We start from the raw sequence: 9,669 nt of genomic DNA on the forward strand, positions 1-9,669 counted from the left end.
AAAATTTACTTTGATTTCAAATTTAAGGTTTTCATTGGTATGAGCTTCTTATTGATATAAAAGTGAGATTAATATTGTTACTCTCATAGGCATTGTGCCTGTATAACACATTTAGGAATACAAGGCTTAGATCCAGTCCTCCTTTAACTTTTTTAACTGATTTGAGATGGTTGGTTAGCCTGTGCGTTAAGGGCCTATAGCAAATTCATGGCTTGGAGTTTATTGTTGGGGTGTTTTCTATATTTTATCTAGAAATAGCTGAAAGGAGTGAACAGACAACAGTCCAGATTGCCTTACATGGATAGGTAGTTTTCAAAACATCTGAAGTCCACAAAATTGACGTTACAAACATTTCTGTATTGATGTTCATTTTGATTAGATACTTTTCTGCTTCTGACAGCTTCCTGTCTTGGATTCTACGAACAAATTGAGTGTCTTTGGAGTTACTCCAGTTGTGGTGAAACAGCCACTAGGCAAGAATTGCCTCTTTTCATCTACAGACAAATTACTGTCCAGAAAAGGACACACTTGCAGAATAGTCGACTGACTATATCTGCCAAGACAGTGTAATCAGCCCTTAATAATTCTGCATCACTAGGTCTGTCAGATGATTCTGGGCCAGAAGGCTGAAGATCAGATGCTCCAGTGTTTTGTAGTATAGGGACTGTCCAGGTGTTCAGCAATCTCTATAAATTGGCTAAGTTTTAGAAGCTATGCTTTGTGCTTCCCATAATTTCAGTTAACTCAGTCATTCTGGATTTCTGATGGGGTTGAAAACTTATAGTTTCATAGCCAATCCTGGCTATTTACTTTGAGAGAAAAGATTTGAGAGGACAGTTTTTAGCTGGCATTCATTCTAATGCCAAGAAAAAAGTCAGGTTCAGAACTAAGTCTTTTAGTTAGAAAAGATGACAGAGATTCTGGTTAGTCAACAAAACAATGGACTGGGTATTAGGTCTATCTTGTATCTTACTGGCACAAATTGGTATAGTTATGCTCTAATTGTATTTTGAGAGAAAAGTTTTATTTTAACAAGAAGGGTGATATGTAGGAGGAGCTAAGGTGGGAGGAGTACGGAGAGGAGGAGAAGAGGAGGAGCTATGTGATGGGGAGCAGGGGAACATGGAGGCAGATGTTCACATGTCTTCTCCAGTCAAAGATAGTTGATCTATCTAGGTTGAGTATTGGGTTACACTTCTGATTGTATGGGCATCTTGATATTGAGCTTTACCAAACTTATAAAGCCTTTGATTAACATTTAAAAAAATTGTGTAAAGCAAAAAGGAGAATGGGGCATAAGATAGGGATTTTCTAGGCCTGGGAAATGGGGTAAGGAGATGACATCTGAAATGTAAATAAAATATCCAATAAAAAATAAATAAATAAACAAATTTTAAAAAAGATTGAGACCATCCTTCTGTTTCCATAAAATCACTTTTGCGCAAAGAAATGACAATATAGACTCATGAATGTATTATTTACTAAAAATAACATCTATAAATTTCAAAACTTGTAGGACATTAATCAAAATCTTTTAAAGGTATCATAAATCAAAATGTGTCTTTTTAAAGTCAGTTCATAAATAAATCTTATTCTGAAATCTTTGTGTTTTTTTTTTTTAAAGAAAACATATTGCTGAACACACTGCACACACAGGACAAAGGACTTGATTGATTTGAGTTGGATCTAATCTGAAAGCATCCTTCCTGTGGTCTAACTTTCCTGGTACCAGAAAATGAGACTATACAAGTCAAAGATAGTCCTAACCACTTGTGACACTTAAGAATGACAAAATAACCAGAATGACAAGAAACTGATAAAGGTGTAATAAGTGGCATACACATGTTGGTCCTAACCAATAGCTCTCTACTTGGACTTAAGGGCCCCTCAACAGGAAGAAAATCATGCCTGGTACTGCAAACCTAGTAGCAAGTACAGTTATAAAAGAACCTACTACTGTACCTTAATAGACCAGCATAATTCCTTACTATCTTCTAAATCTTACTCATATATTCATTGGTAAGTATGGCTACCACCCCTCCTCAAGGTATCTTGTCTTTACAACAAATTGAGATCATCACAGAAAATTATAACTATACACCATGCAGACATCAACAGAGTGTAGAGAGTCCAGCTCTAATGAACACATCTAATTCTCATCTCCTGAATCTATGGCTTGCGGAACATAGAAGACAGTAAGAGACCAAAATAGGAAGTCTGCTGTGAAACAGCCCCTGCACAAATAAGATATGAACAATGACAATATCAAAAGACATGTTAAAATGGAAGAGGAAAAATTTCATGGGATCATAGGCTTAGACAAAGAACTACAGACAACTTATGACTACTGAAAGGAGGGAAATTATTCTTTCCCAATGATGAGTCTATATTTGATTATCTAATTTCAAGTAACTTTCACTGAAACAACATACACAGAAAGAACAACGAACTCAACAGATTGTATTTTTATCTTTGTTTATACTTATATACACACATATACATGTAACCATGTTGAAGGAAAAGAGGCTATCAAATTGAGATTGGGTGAGAGACATGGAAGGAATTGGATGGAGGGAATTTGGGAGGGGCTGGAGAAATTAAGGGGAAAAGAAAGTGATGTAATTACATCTTAGTTAAAAGTGCATGAAAATAAACATAATAAATAAAAGTTTTTCTGAGGCATAGTGACTTTAAGAATTACAAACAAAGCCACAGAGGATTTGTTCTGTGACAAATCATCCCAGAACCTTCAATGTTCTTACATGTTTTTTAACACACCAAATGGAGAAAATTACATGGAATACTTCCCAGATTTATTTGATCACAAAATCTTGTATATACTAAGTATCTTCAAAGAAAAATGTTCTGTGGAACACCAGATTGGCACAATTACTCTAAAGAACTTGAGAAAAAAAATGAATTGTGGTTAAGACCAAATAGAAAATCCATGTTAGAATACATTGATCAAGTTTAATAATATTCATACAGAAATTGATGTATATTTCAAGTTTTGCTGTTAATAACATTTATTATTTATCCTTTAAAAACTTAAGCACTTTCTGGTCAGTGCATAGCTATAAATAAAAATAGTATTTGATAACGTGTAAGCTGTACTACACCATGTAGTTGGGACAGAATGGTGGGCTTTGAATCCAGCTAGCTTTTTGAGCTTACGTTGTTAATTCAGTCTCCATAAGCTTTGGGGTAGACTAGTGAACTTTAAAACTACCTTGGTTTGTGAGCTTAGATTATTAATTTAATCTCCATAAACCTTCACCAGCATGATATGTAATGAATTATTAAACTAGACATTAAATTTTTCCATTAAACTAAACCATTAAATTTTCAATGGTTAACATCTAGTATCATTCGTGAACTTCAGAAGACCTAATCATTTTTTCTGTAGATAGCCTGACAAATTCTAAACTTTGATATAACCATAATCTCTATTAAAGACCACAATTTGAAGAGCTCTTCTTTTCAGCCTAAATCAAGGGGAAGATAGATTATGATTCACTTTCTAGTAACAATTTAAACAGTATCTTGCTTTTTATCAGGACAAAGTTTTGTGTCCAAAGGATCTGAGGATTTGCTTCCCTACATTTCTTTCTATCATCTCTGCAATTTCAGTTTGCTCTACTGGTTACACACCCATCACCACCTCGAGTGACCAAGCATCAGGACCTATGCTATAATTTATGTGCTTGTAAAGACTGAGAGTTTATATGTCAAAGATTAATCACCAGTCTGTTAGTAGTAAGAGATGGCCATTTGGTTGTGGGGAAAGACCCCCTCATGAACAGGACCAATAGTTCTATAAAAGGGCCCCCGAGAACTGCCTTGTCCTTTCCACCACGTGAGGAAGGTGCCATTACGGAGCCAGGAAGCATCCTCACCAGAACCTTGAACTTGGACTTCCAAATATTTAGAACCAGAAGTAGATATTTCTGCTGTTTAAAACCTACCCAGTTTGTGGATATTTTGATGATGATGATGATGATGATGATGATGATGATGATGCCGCCGCCGCCGCTGCTGCTGCTACTGCCGCCACTGCTGCTGCTGTTGTGTCCAAATACAGTAAAATAGAGTTATTAGAACCATGAAAATTTGTAAAATGTTTTCTTTTTATGTGAGTTATTTTGAGTTAAAACTTTTTCTAGGGAGACTCAACACATGGTTCCTTTTCCTAGATAGGGAGTCCTTGGTAGACCAGAGTACAGATGTCACCAAAGTCCAGCTTGATGATCCAATGCGTTTTATTAGTTACGTAGAGGAATATGGGTAAGGAACTGCTTACAGGGGCAGAAATGACTCAAAAATAGCTGCATCAAAAAATCCCAGCCTACTATGGGTGACAACTGACAAAAGCTGGAAATCTGAAGCTCAGTACACAGGCAGCTCAACAGGTTGGAGAGTATCTTTACTATGCATTTCAGTTTGTCTGGACCTCTTCCCGGAAGCAGAGGTTTCTCAAGTTTTTGACAATATACACAAAAAGGAATCTACAAATTAATATTTAAATTTAAAATGGTTCTCTAAATGATCAGCATCTTAATGTGAAGGAGAGGGAAAGAGAATGAGCAGAGGAAAAAGAGGAAAAGAAAAAGCAACAGGAGGTGGGAAGAAACAACCAAAGAGAGGAGAAGAAAAGCCAGTGTTTTGAATTATTTTGCCACTTTATGAAAATATGTAAATATAAGGAAAATTTCCTACTGATGTGTTATAAAAAATATATTAACCACAAAAAAGAATCATCACTGGCACAAGATAAGATGTATCCAATTATTAGCCATCTTATTAGAATATTTTCTAAAATTTTCTAGGGAATTATCTAATGTCTCTGACAATGTGTACTGTTATTGGTCCTTGATGCAGAGGATTCCTACAAAAGCTAGTTCCACAACTCACTATTAACCTTTATTCTAGATTTAAATTCTACATAGAACTAAAAACAAATTAAACATTATTTGTGACTTGGATGTTGAAAATGTAGTAGATTATTATAATTAATATGATCTAGTACTTATAGTTGAAGATGCTTCATATCTAGCCTTTGTGATGTTACTATTACTGACAATTTTAAACAGGAAGAACCCAAACTATGGAAAGTTTAAGTAGTTTGTCATACATAATAGAGTTAGCAAGTAGCCAGACCAGGATTCATACCCAGCTATATTTCATGACATCTTGAGTTGTATATTTTTGAAGGTGTCATTTAAAAGATTTTCATACATTTCTCAATTTTCACATTTCCATCTCTTTCCATGTTGGTTTTCCGTCACCTTTCCTGTACAACATTCTTCCCCAACCTATAGTAAACTAAATTCCAACTATGTCCAGAATCTTGATCTGGCTTCAAAAAACATAGACATCTCAGTTTATGAACTAAGATGACAAAAGAGGAATCTTGGTTTCCATACCTCTTGTTGGCTAATGCTTGAATCCCATTTATCCACAGCTGTTGGATATCTCATGCATGAACATGGGTACTATGTTCCTTCTTGGAGCAGTAGCATCCAGGCATGTAGGGTAGCTCCATTGATTTTTTTGGTATTTATTATTTGAGTCACAAAGGCTGCAAGTTTCCATATAACTTCTTTTTAATCCCTGCCCCAGTATGTATGCTCATCTCTGAAATTTCCATCTCCTACAACCCTCTTTGCTTAAACTTTTGTATACACAGTAGTCCTTAATTAAGTAGGACTTAATTTTCTGGTTTCCATAGGTGTTGCATGTTAAACAGAACTAAAGAGTCACAGCTAGGATTCACATATGAGAAATAAAAATGAGGTTATTCTGGTGTCTTTCTAATATTTACCTACTTTCTCCAATATTTTTATAATTCCATACCTTTACATGCAAATTTAATTTTTTAAAGATGTATAAAATATGATTGTTTACATGTACTGCATTTTCACTGTCTATTCATCAGCTGACACACATCTAGACCACTTTCATTTCCCAGCTATTGTGGATAGCCCAGCAAGGAATGTAGATATATGAGTAACCACATGAGAGGATATTGAATTCTACATGCCTAAGAATTGTATAATTGAGTCATATGGTAGTATTATTTGTTGGGGCAGAAGAACTCACCAGACCTAGAAACATGGTGGAATAGAGATAGTCTTCATCACCTTATTCCATGAGACACTACATACACTTTTTATTTTGTATTTTAAATCCTAACTCCTAGTGCACACTAGCCACACTATAGGCAATAGCCACACTGTAGGAAATAGCCACATGGAGTACTTTGCTACTGTGTTAGGCAATAGAAGGTTTCTATATCATCCCCTCTAAGAAACATATACTTTGATGTTGACACCTGAATGTTCAGGGCTCTTTGTGGTTAACGTGGTAACGACTTAACCCTTTCTGGATCTCAGTTTCTCTCCATGGAAAATAAGAGTATTTCATGGTATCCCCATGGTTTCAAGATGACTGGATATACTGTGACTACCTCTTAAACCTTTTCTGTTGAAGCTTTCCATAAATCGTCATTCTGACTTTCCTGGAAATCTTTACAGAACAAGTTACACTATGTCTTCCAAATACAGATATTTGATGACAAAGTATAACAAGAGTCATAGCTCTGTATCACACAGCTCCAAGAGCACAGAAAGAGAACTTAGTCTAGAAGCTACCTGGAGAAGATTCTGTTAATGATGAAGTACATATGGGCCTTATCCCTGCTTCCTTACATGACTCCTAAAACTCTCAGGAATGCCTGGAGTAAGGTTCCTCCCTATTTGATTTTGTTCATTAAAGGTTTGGTTTTTCTCTGTAAATTCTATGTTCAGTGTGTGTGTGTGTGTGTGTGTGTGTGTGTGTGTGTGTGTGTGTGTGTGAAATTGTGTGTGTGAAATTGTGTGTATGGCCATATCGAGGTCAGAGGACAACTTTCAGGAAATGATTCTTTGCTTTCACTGTGGATGTCCAAACTAAACTCAAGTCTTTGGACTTAGGCAGCAAGCACTTTTATCACCTAACTATTTTACAGGCTGCTTTATATTAGGTAGAATGTAGTCAGCTTGGACTGTGTGTAGATATCTTCAGACTCTCAGGCTCTCTCCACTTGAAGACTTAGGAGAGAGAAAAGCAGCTGAAGGTCAAGTTGACCTCCCACTGGAGGTTTAACCAGTTTTGGCTCTATAATAAAAGTTCAATAAAATACTAAAAGGAGTGGATTTGGAGGGATTCGGTGTTTGTGCTTGCCAGGAGCATGGCAACCCCTTTCCGCAGGGATTGAAGTTTCTATATTCAGAACACTCTCAGACCATGCTGTATGTAGCTTTTCGCATGACTGTCCATCTTTGTCTCTCATTATAACTTTCGGAGCAAACCAGTAAACATTGGTATCTCCAAGTCCTCTGAGTTGCTTTTGAAAAATACCATATTCAAAAAAAGATGCTATGGAAACTTTTGGTTTTATCTTGTTTTGTAACTGGCCTCTGAAGTAGGGAGAAATAGTAGAGGAGAGGGACACGATCCTTCAAACTGTGAAAGCTGAAGGCAATGTCATGACTGAATGGAAATGGTGGTCATCAATCTTATGTCTACTGAAAATGCATTTTTTTTTAGAAAAGAAAGCCCAACCAATCTTGAGTCATTAGTGTTGAGTGACTATGTAAGTGTAGAAAGTGGGAAGAAATACTGTGTTTTGTTCCTATGCCTTTTAATACAATTCAAATAAAATCTTTAATGATGAAAAGAAAAAAGATAAATAATAAGCATGAAAACATTCCAGTCAGGGCAAGTGATAGATACAGATGCCTACTTTCCAAAATATGACAAATAATTAAGTGTCATGAAAGCTCAAGATGGGAAGTTAATGAATTAGTAATAAGGATCTTGAAAAAAGTTAAAGAATACTGGGGTTTAAAAACTGGGATGGGAATTGGTGTCTAGGTTACTATGGCTACAATAAGTAATGAACAAGAGCAATCTAGCTGAAGAGAAAGGAGAATCTGCATAATTCAGAGACACAGTCCAAAGTTTAAAGTAACTTATTGCTGCCATGGAAAGAAAGAAATGAATGAAGATGACATTCCAAGTTATGGCTTGTTTAGCTAGTAGATAATGGTGATGTTCCTTAAAACAAGGCAAAGAATCAGATCTACACACAACTTTTTAAAGAATAGCTTTAAGCATTCTATAAACTACCAGTATGTTTTTAGTAGGCTTGGGAAACTCAGATGAACTAGATGTTTCACCACCAAGGAAAAAAAGTAGATAAAGTTAAAAGAAACTTCACAATTTTAAATTACATTTTATTTCCTATGAAGATTTTGAATAACACAAGAATTAATTTAAAGTGCTACAAGAGTAAATTCTCTAACAAATCTTAGAGAATTTTCTACAGGAGTAATTGAACCTCAACAGTGTATGAATTACAAAGGATCAGGTATTTTCCTCATATCTCTTAGGCAGATGGATGAGGATTATTGTCTATGTGAAACACAGATTTCTTAACTACTTTCTCTGTTGCTGTTACTCCATTTTATCTGCAGGGATAAGCAACTAAAAGGAAAAGGGGTTTATTTAGGCTTCCAGCTTCAGAGGGATACAGTCTACCTTGGTGGTGCAGCCATGGACCCTGGCAGTGAAGATCTGGTAGCAGGAGCAGGAGGCTGTCTGCTCACATTGCAGCCACACTCAGGAAACAGAACATCAATAGCAAGAGGGAGTAGCAGTGCTCTAAAACCCAACAAACCTCTCCCACCCAGAGATCCACTTCTTGCAATAACATTCCACCTTCTGAAAATCCCACGACTTTTCCAAACTGCCACCAGCTGGGGAGCAAGCACTCCAACACGTGCTCTTTGGGGGTACATTTCACATTTAAACTATAATAGAAAATAGCTTCCCTCTGGGTTCAGGAAAGGTCAAGTGAAGTGTAAGCTTGTAGAACATTCTGACAGCACTCAGCTGTTTATCTCGGTGTATGGTATAATAATCTGCCTTATATGAATTTCACTGGTATGGCTGCTTCCAAACTTTACTGAAAGACAATAATTAGAAAAATAAAATAAGTACACCAAACTGAAAAATTTCAAATCAATTGCTCAGTAATATAGCAGAGATGAAGACAGCATAGTCAACAAAAAGAGAAAAAAAAAAAAGCCATAAATCCAGCCAATGTCAAGAAAAGGAAGGTTCCTTCTCACTCAAATTATGAAACAACAGAGTATCTTTTAAGGGACTTTAGTGACTAAAATGACCTTAGGGGCCATAAAAGAATATTCCAGGCTTATTTTTATAGACATAATATTAGTCAGCTGATTGTCATTCTTGAAAAATAGCCATTTTAGGAAAAATAATCAATTCCTTAACTTAGACATTTCATTACATTGAATCCTCAAATGTGGCTGTCTCACATTCACCAAAATCAGTAGACATTTTGTCAACATTAAAATGAAAACATTCACAACTGGGCATGCCATTTATTTGGGAAAATAGATGCCAAGTAAAAAAATCTATGCTCTAATGAAAACTTGTAGCTATTTTTAAAACATTTATTGGCAGTGATTTCCTCTTGACAGCTGTTCACATACACTAATTTTTATTCTTTATATAGATTTTTATACCCTTGGACCAACTGAAATCTTGCAGTTAACATGACTTCAAGCAAGTCACTGCTCTCAAGTGTTTTCAATTCCATTC

This window comes from Arvicanthis niloticus, chromosome 2 (assembly GCF_011762505.2).
Source record: "Arvicanthis niloticus isolate mArvNil1 chromosome 2, mArvNil1.pat.X, whole genome shotgun sequence".
NCBI classification, from domain to species: Eukaryota; Metazoa; Chordata; class Mammalia; order Rodentia; family Muridae; genus Arvicanthis; species Arvicanthis niloticus.